The following is a 15,883-nucleotide window of genomic DNA, read 5'->3' as shown; positions in this document are numbered from 1 at the left end:
TCCTCATGTTGCCCTATCCAGACAAAGGAACCCACTGATCACTCCTGCCAATACTACTGATAGTGCTAATCATGTCTGTGTCATCGTGTCCCATGCCACGTGTCCAACCCTCATCTCAAGTCCTGGATCCTGAAACACTCATCTCAGGGCCTCCCTATCTCCATCTCGATCGTACGGAATCAGCTCCCCATCGATCGGTATCCGCAGAATCCTGTATACATCCTCCAGGGTGATTGTCATCTCCCCCATCGGCAAATGAAAAGTGCAAGTCGCAGAGTGCCACCTCTCCGCCAGTGCAGTCAACAATCCCATGTTCACCCGAAACTCAAGCACATACAGAATATGTCTCAATCCCATAGCCTCAATCGTAGCTCGGTCCTCGGTTGTCAACTTCGGTCGCAACCTTTGAGTCGATGGGAATCTCTCCCGTGACTCCAGCATAGGCAAATACTCCTGCAGTCACACAAATCAATCATCTCAGTTCTAGCGACACTCACTGTTCATCACAAAGTGTTGCTTCTATCCTAGTGGTACTCCCTGTTCATCACAAAGTACTACGTGTTTGGCACTCCCTGTTCATCACAAAGTGCTGCTCACATTTGCACTCACTGTTCATCACAAAGTGCTGCTCATATTTTAGTACTCCCTGTTCATCACAAAGTACTATATCTTGGTACTCACTGTTCATCACAAAGTGCCTTGATCTATCTTATCCTAGGGCCTATGCTTGAGTGAATCCTCTTGAGTAGTTTCCTAATTGGCAACGTATGTTCTATCACAGAATTGTCAATCCTAGCCCTATTTGCTATCCTAGTTTTCCCTAGAGGATCTGCTTGAGTGTATCCTCCCAGTAGCTTATCCAATCGATAGCGTATGTTCATCACAGAACTGTCGATTTGATCTAGAAGACACAAATTTACATTTTTGGACACAAACGCGTTTTCCTGACATAAACGCGCATTTATTACATTACCTAAGATGCATTAATGACAACAATAAATGCATCAAAGTACAAGGAGATTTTGTGGTACTTACTGGCTCTCCTGCCTCTGCTGGCCTCTGGAATCAACGAACGTGGTCGAATCTGTGAACCAAAGCCATTGCTGCTGCTCTTTTCTCTCTTTGCACTCTAATCTCTTGGAGGTGTAGACGACAATGAGGATGTATTTCCTTCATGGTCTATCTTATAGACTTCCCTAGCCCTCGTTTCCCGAGTCAGTCTTCATTATCCCGTGACTTTGTCACTTTATCCGGTCAGTCCATTCTATCCCGTCTTTCTTATCAAGAGATTGTCTGCGATCTTTTCAGACATTTTTTCATCCAATCTCTTGAGGGGGCATATCATTCCCATATTGGGGCAACTTTGTATCAGTTCATATTATCTTCTTTGAAACAACGCGACAAGTTGCATTGTCTCAAAGAGGGGCAAAATGTAGACACCTAAAATTGTCCAATCTAATTAAATAAATATCTTTATTTATTTAATTACTTTAGCCTAATTCATCTATTAATTAAATACATCCTTATTTATTTAATTAATTCATTTATCCTCTTCTAGCCTTATTTCTCATTTAGATAAATACATTTATTTATTTAAATTTTCCTTTTTCTAAATTAAATAAATATCTTATTTATTTAATTAATCCCACTTCTTCTATTAATTAAATAAATCTTTATTTATTTAATTAATTCATTAACCTTTTTTACCCATGACACATGTCATTCATCTCTTAATTCATACACTACCTACCCCTTTCATTATTTTATTATTTCTTTTACCTACCCTCTAATCATAGCCGACCATTTATCTTTTACACCTCTCAATCTTATCCCTCCATTTCTTATGGTGTCTTCTATATAAGGAGATGCTTCCTTCATTATCGACCCTAATCAATCTATGCATCCTAATCAATTGATTACACTCACTATGCATTCACCCCCGTTGACTACTTGACTACGCTACGCTTTTGAACATAGGCGATCCTACTTGCAACCACATTTCAGTTCTTTGTGGAGCTCTTGTGCACACATAAAATCTGAGAGCAAATATATCAAGCAAGATCAATGGAAATAGGAAGAATGGAGATCCAAACCCTATTGGACATGTGATGGTATAATCTTTGTGATTTCATTTGATTTGCATTGTCTTAGGTAATCTTCATATGTTATAGTGGATCTTTGGTGTTGTTAGGCTAGGGTTTTGTGGTTGAATTCATTTAGCCTTTCAATATCGTTATTATTGTTATTCATTTTCACCATATACACCATGCATTTGTGATAAAAATAGATAATTCCATGCATATATTTGATTTATTCAAGAAAAAGGTCTTTTCTATGCAACTAAACTTCTTTTTCCAAAAAGCTTTGAGTTCTAATTTTAGAGAATAATCCAACAATTCAATTTAATTGCTTTTCTGATTTCAAGTTCTAAATTTAGAAAAAGAAATAATATCTCAAGTTTGATTTCTAATTCAATTCAATTCTTTTTGTTTAATTTTCAATTCAACTCTTGCTTTGTAATTAATTCCTCTTTTGTAATAAATTAATTCCTTTTGCATGATTAAATGGCAAATTTATTAATTAATTAAATATGCAAGGATATTTAATAAATTGAAATAGGATAATTGATCAAAATGATATTCTTGGAAATGATTCAATTAATTAAATAAATATTCAATTAATATTGAGTAATTGATTTGCCATGTGATTTTTGATGACTAAGGAATTAATAATGTGCCCAAGGTTGATTTAATTTCCTTTGGTTAGGACCTTGGTGATGTTGTCGAGATTAGGGGCCCATGGTTTAGATGACCATTTTTAGGGTATTACATTTGCCCCTCTTTGAATTAATGTGCAAGCAACGTGTTGGTTCAAAGAATGTGTGATGTCTAGGAGATGTCAGTTCTGAACTTGATTGATCACGAACCAGATGAAGAGCAAGGTGTTTAGCTTGATTCGAAGCGATGAAGCTGAATGAAGTCTGATTAAAGCGATACTGGTCCCGAACTTGATTGAACTGAGGATTGATAGAAAATAAAAGATACCAAACTTGAACTTGATTGATCAAGAAGCAGATCTTATTGATCTAGAACTCGATTGATCTAGACACAGCGAGCGAAGATAAAAATCGATCTTGAACTTGATGGATCAAGATACAATGAGCGAAAAATAAACTGTCTAGCTTGATTCGAAGCGATGAAACTGAACACCTACTTAGATTTAGCGTGCGATCAAAGATACTCTTTAAACTTTTGATTAAGTTTAAACGAATAATCAGCTTGATGAAAAGTGATGAAACTGATCAACGTTAAGAGATTGATTCATATGAAAGACAAATATCAGCTTGATTTGAAGTGATGAAACTGATATGCCCCTAGCGATTGATTTGATTCAGATGATCGAGAGATCTCAACTTGATGTGAAGCGATGAAGCTAAGATGCCCCTTAGCAATAAGAATTGATTTTCTTTAGTTGAAAAGATTTATTTGCTCGACTTTTGAAAAAGATTAAAAAAATTCTCGACATGTGAGATGTGAGGTCATAAGGTCGTGAGTATGCCCCCTTGGGAACGAAATCGAAAGATAACGAGGGTACATTATAGGCAATTGTTGGCGATGATAAGTTATTTTGAGCACAAATTGATCCTGAGAAATGTTTGAAAATTTGGCGATTATGTTGAATTGATTGCAAAGTTGTTGTGTAGAATTGAAATTGAGATTCAACGGTGATTCATGAGAAATTGAGTGCAATGTGAAGAAAGAATGAGCATTTGACGAAAAAAGTGCTAAGTGGTCCAAATTTTAAAATTGACTAGTAGAATGATCTCTAATTTCAATTTCGATCCCGAAAATGGAATCAGAACGGGCAAATTAGCTAAAGGTACAATTTTTCATGTCCATTAGAGCAAGTTGAAAAATTAGGTTTTTGGCTATATATGGGACAAAAGTGTCATTTTCAAATTATTTTAACCCTCCAAGTTGAAAATTCAAAAAGCCTTCTGCGAAGAAAATGGTGGTCCCTACTCGTACGCATCAATTCAAGTGCCAGAGACGTCATAATTGACCCCAAAACTATGAGCCAGCGGTAAGTGATCAATCTTAAGCCTCTTTATGTTTTCAATTTTGAAATTTTTTGCTCATTTTTCAAGTTTTTGGCATGTTTGAAGTTGGGTTTCCCATTTTATCATGCGAGGCAGGATTCTGTCTCGTATGAGTAACTGTTAAATTTTATTTTGTCATTTTAGGCCACTAGAATTGTTGTTTGAACCCTACCCTCGTGTCGTACGACATGATTATAAAAAGACCATTCTATTGTGCGGGGTCTGGTATTTTGTCGTATGGGGATGTTTTATCGTACTAGAGCCATTCCTGACTCGTATGAAATGTTGTCTTTCTGTGTTTTGTCGTTCGGGAGCAGTGAACATTTTTGAAGATCTAAACTTGAAATTTTGATTTTGCACTTGACTTAGTTAGACTTGCATGACGTTTTACTTCTCTTGTAGGCTCATTTGGAATGTTTTCTGATGCTTCATTGTTGGGTTTTTGTAGGTTCGATTACTTCCTGTGCTTTTCAGATGCGTTTATCCTCCCACCATGGCATTAGTACGACATTTATCAGAGGTTGATCAGGCTCATATTGACTTGTGCAGTTTGACTCATCTTCTTGGTTTACTAGATATTCGTGTGAATCATGGTATGCTCACAACATTGGTTGAGCATTTCCATTTAGAGCATAACACATTTCATTTACCAGTGGGGGAGTTGACTATCACTAACGAGGATGTATATAAGATCCTTCGTATCCCTTTTGCTAGGGATAAGGTAGATTATGACACGACATTGTTACCTGGACTATAGGCAGTTAGATATGTATTCTGGGATCCAGACATTTTGACCTGTTCCATTAGTTGGGATGTGATGATGAGAAGATACAGCGAGGAGTTTCCGCTGGCGTGTGTTCTAGCAGGATTTATCGACTATTTTTTGATGCTAGATAGAGGGCAGTAGGGTTTCCAGTGTGGATGGAGCAGGATGCTGATGAGATTGATGGAGACCCCTTAGAGGCTTGGTTGGGGTTCTTGTATATTGGCCCACATGTATCGCGAGATGCATGAGATTGTATATAGGGATGGCAGGAACATGGCTGCAAGGGTATTTATTTTACAGGTTTGGGCTTGGGAGCACCTCCCAGTTTGTCGGTCGATAGTTGATGATAGTAGAGAGCTTGGGCAACCAATTATATATAGGTATGCCGATTATGTCAGACAACCCCATCTGGGCAAGACAAATTTTTGGCGGCGACAGTTAGATGACCTGATAGCCGTAGTGTGGAGACCTTACAGAGGTTTAGAGCCATGGGATGATTGGTGGCTGGTTCGCAGGGACCTTTTTGTTACGCACCCTCTTATCAGGAGATCGTAGACTATTGTTGAGCGATTCGTTGTATCATGGGTGATGAGGTAGTATGGCCGGCCTTAGGGGGTGTCGCATGAGTATACAACTTATGCGCGTTATGCAGATGAGGAGAGACAGGGATGGTCTCCACGATTGTCCTACGCTTTGGCTATGCAGGAGCTGACTGGTCTACAATGCCTTAGATGGGACTATATGGATGATGTTGCGGATGTGGGGGTATTGCCCCAGTACAGAGATTGGTTCCAACAACATCCATTTCCTAGGTTTAAAGATCTGGGTGAGCAGGCGCCCCGCATAGAGGATATTGAGGATGATGCCCCCGCACTAGGATAGGGCCAGGGATAAAGACAGGGATGAGGACAGAGAGCCAAGGCTCAAATGTAGGCAGGTGGCGATCTTGGTACTAGTAGCAACAGGGTTCCAGCTGGGGGTGGATAGTAGAGGGGTGAGGGCAGATCCCTAGGGAGTGTAGGAGTGAGATTGGGCGGAGCTGAGGAGGAGCAAGCAGCTCCGAGATAGGTTTGATAGCGGCGTGAGGAGTAGGGTGGAGCTGGAGGTGGAGATGGGGGTGGAGAGCCTGTGAGAGAGCAGGGGATAGAGGCTGGATGGTCGGTGAGGGCACGTTTAGCGGAGCTGCAGTCACAGTTGACAGTGACTCAGACTTAGCTGGCGAAGCGAGACCAACAACTTGCCAAGCTTAGGGTTGAGCGCGACTGCTAGATCTTAGAGATGAGAGCAGACACGAGAGTAGAGATAGAGGCCTTGCGACAGGAGGTCCTTCTCCAGACTAGTAGGGCAGCCTACTATGTTACAACATCTAGCATTGTAGTTATAGCTGCGCAACAATTTATACCCTACTCGTAGTATATGGCATGTTTAGAGGGAGCTCGGACACCTTGTCAAGATCCCGGTCATCAGGATCCACCTCCTCCACCATGCGATGAGGGAGAGGCCGAGAGCTAGATATTCCTTTTGTAGCTCAGATATTTTTTTGTAGACACACCCATTTTTTTGTAGCCTATACGATTCTTGCTCCGATGGGAGTTTGTAAATGTCATTCGACATCATTTTGTACTCTTAGACTTTATACGATATATATACAAGATCCGATTTGACTTCATTGTACTTGTGTCAATCTATTTATGAGATGTCTTTTATATGCTTTATTCTATATGTATGCATTTGTTTTCAACATGTAATGCAAATGACTATGGATGTCTATTTTTGTTTCTTTTCATATGCAAATAAATGAATACAGATGAGTGACTAATGAAATGCAAATTTTTATTTTCTATGCAATAAGATGAATGCATATGAGTGAATAATGAAATGTATGAATCTATATATAAATTGTTTATGTATGCAGCTAAACATCTCAAAACACAAGTACTTGATCGAAGAAATGATGATAAATAGACCACTTAGCGTAAGAAATGATGATGCTTTCAACTCTCATTTAGAAGATAAAGAGATTATTACCATACCGAAATCACTCTAGATTCACAAAATGCAGAATGATATGCAAAATGCAACCTAAACCTAGTCACTGGATTTAAAATGCTTGAGATTCATCACCAAGCATAACAAACACAACAAGCAAGTTAGAGTTCCTTTCTTTTTCAATGTGCAATATTTATTATCTTGTCCGCAATGACCCTTTTTTCGTTCATATCCTTGGACAGATTTCGCAGGGACCCGGATTGCATCATAAAGAAATTCCCTCAAAATAAATAAAGAAATGATGTGGACCTCCCTGTAGCATACAAATAAGCAGAGTCGAGGTATGTGAGGCGATTTCACCTTGTTATAAAGGCTCTTATCACAGACACCCAACTAATTTATATGTTTCCAAATCATTGGGATCATTCCTATAAGCAAAAAACAAAGAAAATATTATGCCCCCAATCCTTGATCCTCTTAGTCACAATAGACTTCCTCGAGTTACTCAGAGGGATAATAATCGAAAACCAATATAAAAGACAACACACAAAGAAAATTTTCATTCATAGCTCAAATTGTTAAGTGATTGTTTTCCGTTATGTTGTTTTGCTTGTGTTCTCAGTGATAAAAACTCTTTGGTAGTTAGGATATAGGTGACTGACTCAGAGTGGACAACTAGGTTTCACTCACAGAAAGATGACTTGGTTGACGCTGCTTAGGATATGTAATGTGCTCTGTCAATTAACCTAAGACTAGGATGTTGATCAGTTTCAAGTCATGAGGGTTCCAACGAACCAAGATGTCACAAAAGTGACTGAAATATATGTACAAGCGAAAGCAAAGATGCATGAAAGTAAGAATGCCAACGTTGCGTTGATAGATGAAGCGCTTGAGTACAAGAGGCGCCTGTTTGCCAGGTTTTCACTTGCTTGGCAGAGATTCATTCTTTTTTTTTTACCAAGGTGTCTGTTTACCAGGTTTTCACCAGGGCATTTTTCTCTCTTTATATTTTTTTTTCTTTTTTTCTTTTTTTTTTTCTCTTTTTTTGTATTTAATGATTTTTCTGATTTTTATTTTTATTTTTTTATTTTTTCAAGATTTTTTCCGATTTTTAGGATTTCTTAAGGACTTTTTTTCCAGTTGTACATGTTGATAGCACAGAGAATGCTAAGCAAAGAATTTCTTTAAGTGGATGGTGTTAATCGGTTCACAGAGCTGTTCTCCTTCTGAATTTGAGAGTTGATAGGCACCAGAGCTGAATACAGTAGTAACGATGTAAAGACCCAACCAGTTGGGTTCAAACTTCCCTTTGTTATCTCAAAACTACTGATTTTTAGGATTTTCTCTCAGAACTAGGTCACCAACCTGAAATCCTCTTTGTCTAACTTTCTTGTTATATCCTCTGAACATTCTCTTTTGATACACTCTGAGATGATCAAACGTCACTTGCCGATGTTCATCTAGCAATTCGAGTTCTTGCAATCTAGATATTCTATGATCTTCATCAGTAACAAGACCTTGCAAGGAAACTCTTAGAGATGGTATTTCTACTTCAATAGGTAGTACTGCTTCAGACCCATACACCAAAGAGAAAGGTGTAGCCCTAGTAGGTGTTCTGATACTTGTTCTGTAAGCCCATAATGCAGGATTGATCTGCAGATGCCAATCCTTCCCAGATTTGTTCACTTTTCTGTGCAAGATAGTCAATAGATTTTTGTTAGATGCCTTGGCTTATCCATTACCTTAAGGGTAATATACTGATGACCAGTGTTTTTTATTTTTAATTTCTCATAGAGCTCGTCCAGATCTTTATTCTTAAACTATACTCCATTATCAGTCACGATGGACGAAGGTATCCCATACCTGCAGATGATATAGTTTAAGATGAACAAGGCGACTTGTTTACCGGTTGCTTTGATGAGCGAAACCGCTTCTACCCACTTGGTGAAATACTCAGTGGCAGATATGAAAAATTTACATCCATTAGATGATGTTGGATATATCTGACCAATGAGATCAAAGGCCCATTGCTGAAAAGGCCAATGTGTAGTGAAGGGTATAAGATCCCTTGCTGGAGCATGTATGAGATTTCTATGTAGCTGACATTTTCACAGGTGTTAGCAAATTTAATAGCATCTTTCTCCATGTCTGGCCAGTAATAGCCAGTTCGTAATAGTTTCCGAGCTGAAGTAAGACCATTCGAATGAGATCCACAAATACCTTCATCAACTTCCGATAACGCACGTTTAGATTCTTCAATTTCTAGACACCTAAGCAATGTACCGTCCAAACCTCATCTAAACAGATCATTAGCAATGATAACATACCGTGAAGCATTTCGAGTTAGGTTTCTTTTCTCATTACGAGTAAGGTTTTTAGGGATAATTTGGTCTCGTAAATAAGAGTAAATATGACTGTATCGGGATGAGTCATGTCCAATAATAGAATAAACTATTTGGGTGTTAGGAGAATCATAGGTCGGGTAATGTAACTCTTCCACCAGGAATTCAAAGCAAAAATTGGATTCTTGCAACTCAGGTATAGACGCCAAGGTGGCCATAGCATCTGCTGCTCTGTTTGCGGATCTAGGAATCTGTTGGAATGATAAAAAAACAAAATACTTCTTAAGATCATCAACCATTCTCTTATAAGGAATCAGTTTCTCATCTCGAGTTTGATATGTATCATTGATTTGATTGACTACCAGCTGAGAATCTTCATAGATGTGTAATTCTGCAACCTTCCATTCAATAGCTAGCTTGATCCCGTTCACCAGAGCCTCATATTCTACAATATTATTTGTGCAAGGGAATAGAATCTTGTAAGACTTTGGGATTGAATACTTCTGAGGAGTAATAAACAATATTCTAGCACCGAAACCATTTTGGGTGAAAAATCCATCAAAGAACATCTTCCAGGGTTGTTGAGTAAGATGCATTATCGATTCATCTGGAAACTCTATATGCAGCGGTTGAGTGTCCTCAAGGGGAGCTTCAACAAGTTGATCAACAATTACCTGTCCTTTTATGGCTTTGCGTTCCACATATTCAATATCAAACTCTGTAAGGATCATGACCCATTTTGCCAATCTTCCTATTAGTGTTGCTTTGTTAAGTAGATACTTAAGCGGATCAATTTTAGCCACCAGCTTGACTGGATGTGCCAGCATGTAGTGTCTCAATTTTTGTGATGCAAAGACTAATGTCAAGCATGCTTTTTCTATTATAGTGTAGTTCATTTCATAAGACACCAATGTCCTGTTGATGTAATAAATAGTTCGTTCCTTTTTGTTGTTATCTTGTTGTGCCAGAAGTGCCTCCAATGATGAATCGGTTGCTGATATGTATAATATCAATGGTTTACCCTGAATAGGCAGCATCAATATTGGTGGATTGGATAGGTACTCTTTTATCTGCTGAAGGTGTTGTTCACATTCTTGATCCCAATTGTATATTATTCCTTTCCTTAATACTTTTGTGAAAGGTTGAGCTTTGTCTGCTAGCTGAGAAATGAAGCATCTGATGGATTGAAGATGTCTCTGTAGACTTCTAATTTGACTGATGTTCTTCGGAGGTGACATCTTCATTATGGCCTGGACCTTCTCTGGATCAACCTCGATTCCCTTCTTTGAAATGATGTAGCCAAGTAGTTTACCAGATGTTACTCTGAATGCACACTTCTTTGGATTTAACTGGAGTTTAAACTGTTCCATTTTGTCTAGTATAGGACCTAGCTCTTGAATATGTGTTGATCTCTTCATAGTCTTCACTAAGGTGTCATCAACATAACCTTCCATATTCTTATGCATCATGTCATGAAAGATAGTTGTAAATGTATACACATAAAAATAGTCTGAAGATAATTAATTAAATAAACAATCATTTAATTAATCCTCCTTCCCAATTTAATTGAATTCACTAAGTAATTTGATTAAATTTCCCCTTTCATCTACTTATTAATAAATCTAAGGATTTATTAAATAGGTTCATTTCATTTCACCCCTTTAATTAATTAATTCAAATTAATTAATTCTCTCCATCAAAATCATTTCTTCTAATCCTTTAATTAATTAAAACAAATCAAATTCATGAGTTGTTGAGATTAATTACCCCTTTCATATTATTTGAATTTTTAAATTCAAATTCTCCTAACTTCTACCACTCCTAAACCTAACCATTCCTAAACCTAACCCATTCTACCTACCACCATGTCCCCTTTCATCCAACATCTTCTAGAACCTTTGTGACACTTGTCACTAAGTGTTACCTTTCATCCAACTCTATCTAGAAGCCTCTTGGCACTTGGCACCATAGAGATGATAGATGTTCCCATTAATCCAACCCCCTTTGCAATCCTCCTCCAATTTAACCATTGATATCTTCAGATCAATCTTGACCGTTGATTCTTGCTACATCACCCCTAGCCTTGGAAAATCCTATAAATAGACCTCATTTTGGAGCACAAAGGGTCCTAATTTCATATCATGATATGCATCCCATCTCATTCGTAGCTTAAGCATTGTTACTATAGGCATCTAGCTTCTAGTTTATCATTTCTTAGCAATGTTATCATGCTTAATTTTAGCTTAAATATTAGCTTAATCATGCTAGATCAATCATTCATGTAGCTTAATCATGCTATTCTTGCTAGAGCATGGATTTTCATCATTCAAATCCTCCATCTTAGTGTAGTCAAGTCACTGGAATATGCATAATCAGATCTGAGAGCATTTTCATACTTGCATTTACTAGGAGGCAATAAGTCGATTAGCTATGGTTTTGTCTTTCTTTGATTTAAATCTACTAACCATTGCTTGTAATGATTTATTGAGTGCATTATGGTTGCAGGTATAGGTACACTTCACATAGCATGACATTTTGGCGCCCACCGTGGGGCCGGAATCATCACTTTTGGCCTCTTAATCCTCAGCAAACATCTTCTCTGTCCGGCTCGGTGCAGAAATTCGTACGAGTTGCCTTTTCAGCTCGTACGAACTTCCTTTCAGTTTAGGACGACACCTCATCCTGACTCGTACGAGTCCATTTTCCTTGTCGTATCAGGTATAAATTCATGTCGTACAAGTTAATTTCCTAACAAATCCCGTGTCGTACGAGTTAATTTCCTAACAAATCTTATGTCGTACGAGTTGATTTTCACTGTCGTACAAGAGCTAATTTTGTTTCATACGAATTTCTACTTATTAAATCCTATGTCGTACGAGTCTATTTATATTACTGTGCGAAATCTAAAGTTTTGTCATACTAACTGGAAAAGCATGTCATACGAGTCTCTGGTTCTGTGATTTTTTGATAAACTGCAAGTTAGAATTTTCAAATTTGTCTATATGTTGGTAATTTGCATTTTTGAAGGCCTTTTGGTCATTTTAGCCCTTGAAAGTGCCGAAAGATCCTACCAAGGCATGCTTTTTCAAAATCTCATCTACAACTCTTGGAGACCTTTCCAACGAGTTAAGTGGTTCGTCATTTCGAGTCTCGAGTAGAAAGTTATGCCTATTTGACATTAGGCTAAAATTTCATATAGTTTTTTTTTTGGGGGAAATTTCGTAGTTCGGATCACTAATGCTAATCTTGTTATGTCTATGAGATGTTTGCAGCCTAACTCTTTTTTGTAGGACGCTTGTCAAAGACAAATTCAAAACACAATCATGACTACTAATGGATCTATTTTGTAGGTTGCCTAAGGATTCAACAAAAACTGTGTATTCTTTAAGATTTTTAGGCACACTTCAATTTGGGCTTAAAGAAATGAACTATCATGTCTTATGTGTCTTTGATGATAGGCGAGTATGCTCTCACCTTTCTTAGGTGATTAGAAAGCTAGACTCATCTTTTTTCTCTCATTAGTGTATCTCTTTAGCAGGTCTGCCCTCCCGAGGAGTTATTAACTCTTAGCCCTTAAGGTCAGTGAGAGGGGAACGACCTAAGTGAGAATGGCTAATGCCAAGTAATCCAATCCACTATAAAATAAATGTGTTTTTGATGAAAATCAAAGCAACGACAGTGCTTGGGAATAGCTCTCCTCCGTACCTTCGGGTATATCAAACCTTGGTTTTCAAGGCTGGGAGACCTCTTAATTGAATTTATACCGCGATGCGTCGAACGGATCCCTTACTAGTGTCGGTTAAAATAGAAGCTACATGATTCACCTCCGAAAGGGTGATAATCTTTGTGCAAGAGAGATAGTAACTCTCCCAAGACACTTGCCATATCATGCCCCCATTAACATTTGGAGTGGGATAATACGACGTTGAGAATCCATTGCATGAGACTCAACTACCGTATTCTGATTAGCTATTGGGTGTGTACCTAAGTCAGCAAGCAAAGGTTTTCATTCTCAGCCAACTTCCTTAGGGTTTAGCTTGATTGAAAGTCATGTATCACATCATGTGTTTGCTGTGTATTCATCCCTAAATTGAAAAATCAGACACTTAAAACTGGAAAACCAAAATAAAACATCAAAATTCAGGGATCAAAAACCAAACAAGCAAACACTTTTTTATCACTGTTCAAACATCTATTGTACGAGTTTGAATTCTCTATCGTACTGCTTGATCCTCTATCGTACGAGTCAAGGTTCTATGTCATATGAAACATTGCTTTACACATGAATTCACTAGTCTGTCGTTCTGTCTTGTATCTCTTGTCGTTCTATGCTGCATAATCTATCGTACGAAACTCTGCATCTATCAGTCCAGAACTGTGTCTTACATGCCTATTTCAGACTTGTCATTTCTGCCTAATTAATTTGTAGTAAACATAAACACTCATTATCTGTCAATCCGTGCTTAGATTGTCTATTTGGTTTGCTTGGTCAAGTTATCATCCGTCAAAATCAAACTCTAGAAGATAAACACCCTAAGATTTTCAAAGTGCTCACCCCCAACAAGTTCAAAATCTAAACATCTCAAAGTGCACTATCACCCTCTTTGATAAACTGATCACTCAAACATAGTTTCTCATCAGGATCAATTATCCTTTATCACGAAACTGAAACGTTTGGTCAGGATAGTCTTGTCCCACATCATAGGATATATCGTTCCTACTGGACTTGGTTCTTATCAAATCATCACCATTGCACTCCTAAACCGAAGATCGAAAAACTTGCAAACTTTTAAACACTTGGATTCTCCTTTAGTGCCATATCACTCTATTGCCTTGAAATTGACACTTGATCACTTATCCAAAACAACATTTAGACAATCAAACCCCTAAAATAGAAACAGAAACATTTGAAATAGCTAAAGATCATATCAACATGACATATCAAAGAAAAACACAAGAAGAAAATAGAACAAACCAACATATCAGAGCAATCAAACAAGTTCGAAATCAAAATCCAACTATGTTAAAACCTCACAAGGATTTTAAATACATCTCAAAAGAAAGGTGGCTCTTTTATGCATCTCTTAAAGAGATCCCTAAAGGATTTGGCTAAAGAAGATCAAAATCATGCACCCATGTCTAACAATGATCGATCCATCCGAAAGCAAATTGACTCTCCAAAGGCATCTATTCCTACACCTCCTGAAAGCTTGCAAGAACCTTCCATAGCATCCTTGCCAAATAATGCATCCAAAGATAAATTTCCCCAAGCGATATCCATGATTGCCATCAAACCTATTTCAGAGAATCCTATTCAAAGCTCATCTCCTTCATATCCAAGCATTGATTCATTGCAAAATCCTCATAGCGCTTCCTTGCAAATTGAAGTCCTCATTCATAGAATGCTTGTTAAACATGTCCTAATAGATGGGGGAGCTAGCTTGAACATTTGCTCTATGAATCTGGTTTGTGCTCTAGGCTATTCAGAAGATGCAGTTGATCCCGGGAAAAAGATCAAAATCAAAGCACATAATGAAGAAGAACATTCATCTAAAGGAATGGTGATATTACCCATCACAGTGGAACCCTTGCAAAAAGATATAGCATGCCAAGTTTTAGACTTGGACCTACCATACAACATACTCCTGGGGAGACCATGGATTCAAGATATTCAACATACTCCTGGGGAGACCATGGATTCAGGATATACAAGTTGTCCCATCAACATACCACCTGTGTGTAAAATTTCCCTACAATGGGTAGGAAATCACAATATCAGCAGAATCAAATCCATTGCACTGTTGTAGTAATATGAGATCAGCTCAAGAGGTCATTGATTCACATAACAAAGAGGCAGCAACTTCAAGCACACAATCCAAGGAACAATCATTTGAATTAATTTTGTCAAACATGGAAGAACAAATGTAGCTAAAAGATCGGGGAAACAAAGAATATTTGCTATCATGGAAAAACAAACAAGAGCAACTTCAAATTGAGAGGGATGAAGAAGTAGATATAGTAGTTGATGCAGTTCACACGTATGCAGGACAAACATTAGGAACTATCCCACTTGAATCAGAATCACATGTGACTGACATGGACTTAACCGAGGATGATCAAGATTTTCTTATACAAGGTCATTCTGATGAGAGTATCATTCTAGACATGGAAATACATACTGAAAGCTCTGACATCTCTATCATGACCCCTAATAGCTTTGAAACTATTCAACCTGAAGATCCTTTATCCTTATGGTATCCTGAATCTATGGACTGGGAAAATGAAGGATATACTAACATTGATACCTTTCCTAATGACCATGCCATATCCTTATATCTTGATGAAATCAAACCCACAACAACTTTCACCAGGGATTCCACTAACATATCTTCCAGTCAAGTGGGTGTTAAATCTCCTAGTCGCAAAAGTGAAAATCAAGAAAAGAATATCAAGTCTAATGTTGAAAACCATTTATTGGCAACATTAGACCGGGAAAAGTAAAAATAAAGGACGAATCTAACGGTAAAAACCTCCTTGAGGCATCAAAAGATGGAAGATTTGACACTTTACCTGAATTATATCAAGAGAAGTTATCTATCCTAATGGAACCAGTAGAGGCAGTTATCATTGGCACAATTGATCTACATCCAACAATCTTTCTATTAGAACTAGCAGGGTAAAAATATT

Source organism: Cryptomeria japonica, chromosome 1 (genome assembly GCF_030272615.1).
Source record: "Cryptomeria japonica chromosome 1, Sugi_1.0, whole genome shotgun sequence".
Taxonomy (NCBI): Eukaryota; Viridiplantae; Streptophyta; class Pinopsida; order Cupressales; family Cupressaceae; genus Cryptomeria; species Cryptomeria japonica.
The sequence above is the reverse complement of the archived record's forward strand: the minus strand, read 5'-3'. Positions refer to the sequence as shown.